A 10,213-nucleotide genomic window follows, 5' to 3' on the forward strand; every position below is an offset into this window, starting at 1 on the left:
GACACTTATAGGAATAGCCCAATAGATCGATCAGAAAGAATAACTTTGAGGTGGTTTCGTACCCTACAATAATCTCTTTGTTTGTTCTCCGCTATTAGTAACTTTGGAGTGACTCTTTGTTGCATGTTGAAGGACTGTTATATGATCTAATTATGTTTCACTAGTGAAAGTATGAACCCTAGGCCTTGTTTCGAAGCATTGCAATACCATTTTCGCTCACTTTTGTTACTAGTTACTTTGCTGTTTTTATATTTTCATATTACAAAAACTTATATCTACTATCCATATTGCACTTGTATCACCATCTCTTCGCCGAACTTGTGCACCTATACAATTTACCATTGTATTGGGTGTGTTGGGGACACAAGAGACGCTTTGTTATTTGGTTGCAGGGTTGTTTGAGAGAGAGCATCTTCATCCCACGCCTCCCACGGATTAATAAACCTTAGGTCATCCACTTGAGGGAAATTTGTTACTGTCCTACAAAACTCTGCACTTGGAGGCCCAACAACGTCTACAAGGATAAAGTTGCGTATTAGACATCAGCGAGCGTTGCCAAAAATTATTGGTGGTTTTGGTTTCGGCCGCCTCTGGAAGGTATGTAGAATAGTCCTCTATTCTTATCTACTAGCACCGGTGTCGAGGATCCCCGCCTGCTGCGAGATGGAGGACGAGCCAGCCAACAAGCGGGGACGGGTCAAGCCAGAACCACAAGAGCCTCCAGCGAGCGTGGACTTCATCAGCAGCCTCCCCGACGAGATGTTGGTAACCATCATATCCCTCCTCCCCATGAAATCTGGCGTGCGGACCACTGTCCTCTCCCGGCTATGGCGCCCCCTTTGGCACTCCACCCCATGGACGTTATCGATGTCGATGAGCTCTGCAGCAGGGAGCGCAAACGCTTGGATACATTGTCCCACATCCTCACCATGCACCCTGGGGTGGTCAGACACCTTGCTAACGGCAAGTTTAGTTCCAACTGCAAGGCCAAACCTAGGTTTTATGACTGGTTCCTATCCCTAGCCCTAGATCGTCTCGAGGACCTCAACTTTCATGCTGGACATCCACGCTCGCTGCTGCCTTTTGCGGACCGCCTCGCGCCCACGCTGCACAACACTATGTTTAGGAAGTGCCTTTCCCCCAGTTTGATGCCGCACGCGCTCTTCATCTCCCTAAACTGAAGCACCTCGAGCTCATGGGCATCCGCATCTCGAAGGATGTAGGTGCAACGAACCCCGAGTCTGTTCCCCGACTGTGCACAGGCCTAAGGACAAGATTATAGCACCCAAGATCAGACCAAGCACTTAAGATCAGTTATTTGGAGGATTGAAGTACAGATCAAGAAGACCAAGTCAAGCCAGAGAATCAAGATACCACTAAGGGAAAAACCTCCCATGCCGGGTAGGCGAGCCTAGCGAGGACGGGGATTGCTCCGAAGACAAGCCACTAGGCCGCCCCGGCAGGCTTGCCGGGCACAGCAAGGGCTGACTGCCCCGCCAAAGCTATGCCGCACCACCTCACAGCGATGCAAGTCATCGATCGGTGCGGTGTCAAGCCCCTAAGTATCTAAGTGGCTGCTTACTGCCACATGGCAGCCACTTTCTATGGCAAACACCTCCAAACGACACCCGTCATGAGAAGCTAGAAAGCATGCGAGAAGCTAGCAAAACTGCTCGGCAAGGCTTGCCGGGCGCGCTGTGATGTGACACTAAGCAGCACATTTAATGCGCTCTGTGCGCCTGTAGAGCTAGGTATGATAGCACTGTCTGCTATCTAATCAGTACGCAAAGACTGATTTGCTACTATGGTGACCCCTTGACCTATAAAAGGAGGCCCATGGAAACCGTAGAAAGGATTCGAACCCTCGCATGTTCTTACGCGCGTAGCTGCTCTCGCCCCGAGGCACCCTGTCGGGCAAGAGCGCTACATTTTCCACCATAATCCACCGTCAACCCACCAAAGCAGTGTTGGAAATATGCCCTAGAGGCAATAATAAATAGGTTATTATTATATTTCCTTGTTCATGATAATCGTTTATTATCCATGCTAGAATTGTATTGATAGGAAACTCAGATACATGTGTGGATACATAGACAACACCATGTCCCTAGTAAGCCTCTAGTTGACTAGCTCGTTGATCAATAGATGGTTACGGTTTCCTGACCATGGACATTGGATGTCGTTGATAACGGGATCACATCATTAGGAGAATGATGTGATGGACAAGACCCAATCGTAAGCCTGACACAAGATCGTGTAGTTCGTTTGCTCAGAGCTTTTTCTAATGTCAAGTATCATTTCCTTATACCATGAGATTGTGCAACTCCCGGATACCGTAGGAATGCTTTGGGTGTACCAAACGTCACAACATAACTGGGTGGCTATAAAGGTGGACTACAGGTATCTCCGAAAGTGTCTGTTGGGTTGGCACGAATCGAGACTGGGATTTGTCACTCCGTGTAAACGGAGAGGTACCTCTGGGCCCACTCGGTAGGACATCATCACAATGTGCACAATGTGACCAAGGAGTTGATCACGGGATGATGTGAGTTACGGAACGAGTAAAGAGACTTGCCGGTAACGAGATTGAACAAGGTATAGGGAACCGACGATCGAATCTCGGGCAAGTAACATACCGGTAGACAAAGGGAATTGTATACGGGATTGATTGAATCCTCAACATCGTGGTTCATCCGATGAGATCATCGAGGAGCATGTGGGAGCCAACATGGGTATCCAGATCCCGCTGTTGGTTATTGACCGGAGAGTCGTCTCGGTCATGTCTGCGTGTCTCCCGAACCCGTAGGGTCTACACACTTAAGGTTCGGTGACGCTAGGGTTGTAGAGATATTAGTATGCGGTAACCCAAAAGTTGTTCGGAGTCCCGGATGAGATCCCGGACGTCACGAGGAGTTCCGGAATGGTCCGGAGGTAAAGATTTATATATGGGAAGTCTTATTTTGGTCGCCGGAAAGGTTTCGCACTTTATCGGTATTGTACCGGGAGTGCCGAAAGGGGTCCGGGGGTCCACCAAGGGGGTCCACCAGCCCCGGGGGGGGGGCACATGGGCTGTAGGGGGTGCGCCTTGGCCTATATGGGCCAAGGGCACCAGCCCCAAGAGGCCCATGCGCCAAGAGATAAGAAAAACGGAGAGTCCTAAAGGGGGAAGGCACCTCCGAGGTGCCTTGGGGAGGAAGGACTCCTCCCTGGCCGCACCCTTCCTTGGAGGAAGGGCCAAGGCTGCGCCCCCTCTCCCTTGGCCCTATATATAGTGGGAGGGAGGGAGGGCAGAAATATCCTAGCCCCTGGCGCCTCCCTCTCCCTCCCGTTAGTGCTTGGCGAAGCCCTACCGGGATCCCCGCTACTTCCACCACCACGCCGTCGTGCTGCTGGATCTCCATCAACCTCTCCTCCCCCCTTGCTAGATCAAGAAGGAGGAGACGTCGCTGCTCCGTACGTGTGTTGAACGCGGAGGTGCCGTCCGTTCGGCGCTAGGATCATCGGTGATTTGGATCACGACGAGTACGACTCCATCAACCCCGTTCTCTTGAACGCTTCCGCTCGTGATCTACAAGGGTATGTAGATGCACTCCCCTTCCCCTCGTTGCTAGATTACTCCATAGATTGATCTTGGTGATGCGTAGAAAATTTTGAATTTCTGCTACGTTCCCCAACAAGCAGGAGTAGGGTTCTACGCCTCATGGCGGCCTGAACCTGGGTAAAACTGCTCGTGTGATCTTTGTCGTGCTGCGTTATGCTTCTCCGCTCTTTGTGCAATGTGCCCATTCCCCGCCGAACCAAAAGGGGCTTAGGGCCCCATAGGTGGCTGTCGTTTACCACGACATCTTTGGCGCGCCAGGTAGGGGGTGTCACTTGCGCGAACTTGGGAGTGTAAGCAGCACGTCATCTTCATCGCCATTTTCATCATCGACGGCTTCATCAACTATGGCACCCAAGAAGAAGCCCGGTGCCGCAACTCACCCGTCTACCTCGAAGGCCCCGCCGCCCGTGACCGCCGACATCGCGGGGACTTCCGGTACGCATGAGGATGTGGACGTTACGTGGGACGTGGTTGGCGCAGGCGGCATTGTTCCTTCTATCGCTCCCTGCCCAGCCGAGGGGCACAACCACGGCGGTGACGCTCGCCTGAGGCAAATCGGAATCCTCTGGCCGCCCCCGCCGCGGGTGCGGTCGCGGGACATGCACCACCCCGAAGCAAACTGGCCCGGCCATTGCTCTGAACGTGGCCATTGGTCCACATGCACCACCACCTCGTCACCACGCCATCCAAGCGACTGGCTCCCGACGGCGGGAGCCCGGTGCAGCTACTGCCGGCACGGTCAGGAGCCGGCGACATTGTGATCTACATGTTCTTCTCCTATGCCAAGCATCGCTTCGGAGGGCATGCCGCGGGCCCAGCTACTGTTGAGGTTTCCACCGGCAGCCGATCAGATGGATGAGTGGAGAGCCACCATTCAGAGTCTGATTGGCTTTGCCGAGGCTGGAGGCTCACAACGAGCTGGCCCGCCTCAGCCTCCCTAGGCGATGATGATAGCCCACGCTGCTGGCCATGCGGAATGGGCCACCCTCATGGTGCAATCCCCACCGCGGGAACTAGCACGAGGGCCACGCGACCAAGAGCTGGACGACATCTCGATGGCTTCATCCGACCCTCGAGCATGTCAAGAACCACAACCCTATGCATAGGAAGTGGGTTAGACTTAAATGTGCTAGTCATATTCTCATGATGCTCTCTTTATGTTTCAATTCTTATCTTTTTGTGAGCATCATTGAAATCATCATGCCTAGCTAGGGGCGTTAAACGATAGCGCTTGTTGGGAGGCAACCCAATTTTATTTTAGTTTCTTGCTTTTTGGTTATGTTTAGGAATAAATAATCCATCTAGCTTCTGTTTATATGTGGTTTTATGTTTTAATTAGTGTTTGTGCCAAGTAGAACCTTTGGGAAGACTCGGGCGAAGTCTTTATGATCATGCTGTAAAAAACAGAAACTTTAGCACTCACGAGATTAGCCTAAACGTTTTACTGGAGAGTGCTATTTAGTTGATTCTTTTTGCAGATGATTACTAGACAAATTCTTCAGGTCGACAAATTTATTTCAGAATTTTTGGAGTTACATAAGTATAGGTTTGATACAGATTACTACGGACTGTTCTGTTTTTGACAGATTCTGTTTTCTATTTGTTGTTTGTTTATTTTGATGAATCTATGAGTAGTATCGGAGGGTATGAACCATGGATAAGTTGGAATACAGTAGATATTACACCAATATGAATTTATAATGAGTTCATTACAGTACCAAAAGTGGTGATTTATTTTCTTATACTAACGGAGCTTACGAGTTTTCTGTTGAGTTTTGTGTTGTGAAGTTTTCAAGTTTTGGGTAAAGATTCGATGGACTATGGAATAAGGAGTGGCAAGAGCCTAAGCTTGGGGATTCCCAAGGCCCCCCAAGTTAATATTCAAGGATAACCAAGAGCCTAAGCTTGGGGATGCCCCGGAAGGCATCCCCTCTTTCGTCTTCGTTCATCGGTAACTTTACTTGGAGCTATATTTTTATTCACCACATGATATGTGTTTTGCTTGGAGCGTCATGTTATTTTATTTTGTTTTGTTGCTTGCTGTTTGAATAAAATACCAGGATCTGAAATTCTTAAATGAGAGAGAGTCTTCACATAGCTAAATGATTATTTAACTACTCATTGATCTTCACTTATATCTTTTTGGAGTAGTTTGTCATTTACTCATGTGCTTCGCTTATATCCTATGAGTAAATGGTTGAATGATTTGAATGTCATAAATCTGAAATTATATATGTTTCATATGCCTTTCCCATGGGGAGTAATGCCTTCACATATAAGAAGTAGAGTTGGTAAATTTATTGAAGGTTTGCAAACGTTGTATTGGTCACTTGAACAATTCATGAAAGAATATTGAAGGAAGAGAGATTTCACATATAAATATACTATCTTGGACATCTTCTATCATTGTGAGCCCCATTAATTATTTTCAAACCTGAGCAAATTAGTTGAAGTTGGACAAAGAAGACAACATAATGAGTTATGCTTGGGTATATTTGTATAGAAGTTATATTGTTATGGATCCTCTAACATGTGGTGCTTGCTATTTAGAATCCTTTGCTAGCCAAAATATCTGTACTAAGCAGGAATACTGCTTGTGCATCCAAATTCCTTGAACTAAGTTTCTTCCATGAGTGTCCACCATATCTACCTATATGCGGTATTTACCTGCCGTTCGAAGTAAATTTGCATGTGCCAAACTCTAAACCTTCAAATAGTAATATGTTTTGTATGCCCGAATCGCTCATGTAACGACTAGGGGCTCTCAGTATCTTCCATGCTAGGTGGGTTATTCTCACGATGAGTGGACTCCGCTCATCATTCACGAGAAAATGGCTAGTAACTGGGATGCCCAGTCATATGATCAAAATATCAAAAAAGAATCGCAAATAATTTAAACAAAACTCCCCCAGGAATGTTGATAGTTGGACGGCACCCGTTGTTTCGGACAAGCCGTGGAGGGGGATTGTTGGTGGAGGGGGAGTAAAATCTTTACCTTTCTGCGTGGGAACCGCCTATAATGTATCTAGTATGGAAGATATTGGGAACTCTTGGTCGTTATGTTGACAATGAAAGCATACCTCTCAATATTATTTTCATCTCTATTTTAGCTTCGAGCTCTGGCACCTATGCAAATCCCTGCTTCCCTCTGCGAAGGGTCTATCTTTTACTTTTATGCAAGAGTCAGTAGTATTCCTTCTCATTCCAACCTACTCTTTAGTTGGCAAGCATCATGTGGTGGAGAAATATCTAAGCATATATGGCCATTCAAATATATTTGATCATGAATTATTATTGTTGACAATTATCTATATGATAAATAAGTTGGGAGGCGAAACATTAAGCCCCTATCTTTCTCTGTGTTCGATGGATGCTATTTGTTCTAAAAATATGCTTTGAGTGGTAGCAATCATGGAAGACTATATGATAGTTGAGTATGTGGGATTTTCTAAATCAAAGCTCTTACATAGACCCTTCCTGAAAATAAGATGAATTGCAATTGTTTGATGACTGAGAACGGTTTGTTAGTTTTCAAGAAAGTTTATGATCTATACTTTAACATGTGAATAGTTTGTTACTTGATCATGAGAAGCTTTATGATATGAGCTACTGTTATGATATATAATGATGCTAGAAAAGGTGATTGAAATTATCATTGATCAAACTTATGCACCTGCTAGCATTCACACTTCATAAATTATTTCTTTTATCATTTACCTACTCGAGAACGAGCAAGAATTAAGCTTGGGGATGCTGATACGTCTCCAACGTATCTATAATTTATGAAGTATTCATGCTATTATATTATCCATCTTAGATGTTTTATATGCATTTATATGCTATTTTATATGATTTTTGGGACTAACCTATTAACCTAGAGCCCAGTGCCAGTTTCTGTTTTTTCTTTGTTTTTGAGTTTTACAGAAAAGGAATACCAAACGGAGTCCAATGGACGTGCCAATTTTTGACGATTTTTTATGGACCAAAAGAAGACCCCGGAGCAAAAGAGTTAGGCCAGGAGAGTCCCTGGCTGCCCACGAGGGTGGGGGCGCGCCCACCCCCCTGGGCGTGGGCCCCTGCCTTGTGGACAACCCGGAGACCCCCCTGACGTGAGACCTACGCCAAAAAATCCTATAAATACTGAAACCTCCAGGGAACAGAATAGATCGGGAGTTCCGCCGCCGCAAGCCTCTGTAGCCACCAAAAACCAATCGGGACCCTGTTCCGGTACCCTGCCGGAGGGGGGGATCCCTCACCGGTGGCCATATTCATCATCCTGGCGCTCTCTGTGACGAGGAGGGAGTTGTTCACCCTCGGGGCTGAGGGTATGTACCAGTAGCTATGTGTTTGATCTCTCTCTCTCATGTTCTTGAGGTGGTACGATCTTGATGTATCGCGAGCTTTGCTATTATAGTTGGATCTTATGATGTTTCTCCCCCTCTACTCTCTTGTAATGGATTGAGTTTTCCCTTTGAAGTTATCTTATCGGATTGAGTCTTTAAGGATTTGAGAAAACTTGATGTATGTCTTGCATGTGCTTATCTATGGTGACAATGGGATATTCACGTGATCTACTTGATGTATGTTTTGGTGATCAACTTGCGGGTTCCGTAACATTGTGAACTTATGCATAGGGGTTGGCACACGTTTTCGTCTTGACTCTCCGGTAGAAACTTTGGGGCACTCTTTGAAGTTCTTTGTCTTGGTTGAATAGATGAATCTGAGATTGTGTGATGCATATCGTATAATCATACCCACGGATACTTGAGGTGACATTGGAGTATCTAGGTGACATTAGGGTTTTCGTTGATATGTGTCTTAAGGTGTTATTCTAGTATGAACTCTTGAATAGATCGATCCGAAAGAATAACTTTGAGGTGGTTTTATACCCTACAATAATCTCTTTGTTTGTTCTCCACTATTAGTGACTTTGGAGTGACTCTTTGTTGCATGTTGAGGGATAGTTATATGATCCAATTATGTTATTATTGTTGAGAGAACTTGCACTAGTGAAAGTATGAACCCTAGGCCTTGTTTCCTAGCATTGTAGTACCGTTTACGCTCACTTTTATCTATAGTTACCTTGCTGTTTTTGTATTTTCATATTAGAAAAACCTATATCTACCATCCATATTGCACTTGTATCACCATCTCTTCGCCGAACTAGTGCACCTATACAATTTACCATTGTATTGGGTGTGTTGGGGACACAAGAGAATCTTTGATATTTGGTTGCAGGGTTGTTTGAGAGAGACCATCTTCATCCTACGCCTCCCACGGATTGATAAACCTTAGGTCATCCACTTGAGGGAAATTTGCTACTGTCCTACAAACCTCTGCACTTGGAGGCCCAACAACGTCTACAAGAAGAAGGTTGTGTAGTAGACATCAGCCACTGGCGCCCTGTGCATTGACGGGGGGTGCATCTCTGCACTGCTCTCACCGCCAACTTAAATAGTGGGCGCGTGAAGTCAATGCCATGGAGCCAGCGGTAGATTCTTGGAAGCCGCTCAAGTGGTCACTGATGTCTACTACGCAATTTTATTCTTGTAGACACGTGTTGGGCCTCCCAGCGCAGAGTTTTGTAGGACAATAACAATTTTCCCTCAAGTTGATCTCCTAAGGTTTATCAATCTGTGGGAGGTGTAGGATGAAGATGGTCTCTCTCAAACGACCCCTGCAACCAAATACAAGAAATGTCTTGTGTCCCAACACACCCAATACAATGGCAAATTGTATAGGTGCACTAGTTCGGCGAAGAGATGGTGATAAAAGTGTAATATTGATGGTAGAAATATATTTTTATAATCTGAATAAATAAAAACAGCAAGGTAGCAAATAGTAAACAGGCACAAAAAGAGTATTGCAATGCTTGAAAATGAGGCCTAGGGTCCGTACTTTCGCTAGTACAATCTCTCAACAATGCTAATATAATTGGGTCATATAACCGCCCCTCAACGTGCAACGAAGAATCACTCCAAAGTTCCTATCTAGCGGAGAACATACGAAGAGATCATTTGTAGGGTACGAAACCACCTCGAAGCTATTCTTTCCGATCGATCTATCCAAGAGTTCGTACTAAAATAGCACCAAATAATTTTAGATTCATAATACTCAATCCAACACAAAGAACCTCAAAGAGTGCCCCAAGATTTCTACCAGAGAAACAAAAGACAAGAACATGCATCAACCCCTATGCATAGATTACCCCCAACGTCACCGCGGGAATCCGCGAGTTGAAGGCCAAAACAGATATCAAGTGAATCGATATGATACCCCATTGTCACCATGAGTATTCATATGCAAGACATATATCAAGTGCTCTCAAATCCATAAAAGTATTCTATCCGATAACAACAAAATCTCAAAGGGAAAAACTCAATTCATCACAACAAGATAGAGAGGGGAAAACACCATGTGATCCGACTATATTAACAAAGCCTGCGATACATCAAGATCGTGACATCTTAAGAACACGAGAGAGAGAGAGATTAAACACATAGGTAATTGTACAAACCCTCAGCCCCGTGGGTGGACTACTCCCTCCTCACTATGGTGGCCGCCGGGATGATGAAGATGGCCACCGGTGATGATTCCCCCCTCCGGCAGGGT

This window comes from Aegilops tauschii, chromosome 2 (genome assembly GCF_002575655.3).
Source record: "Aegilops tauschii subsp. strangulata cultivar AL8/78 chromosome 2, Aet v6.0, whole genome shotgun sequence".
Classification (NCBI taxonomy): Eukaryota; Viridiplantae; Streptophyta; class Magnoliopsida; order Poales; family Poaceae; genus Aegilops; species Aegilops tauschii.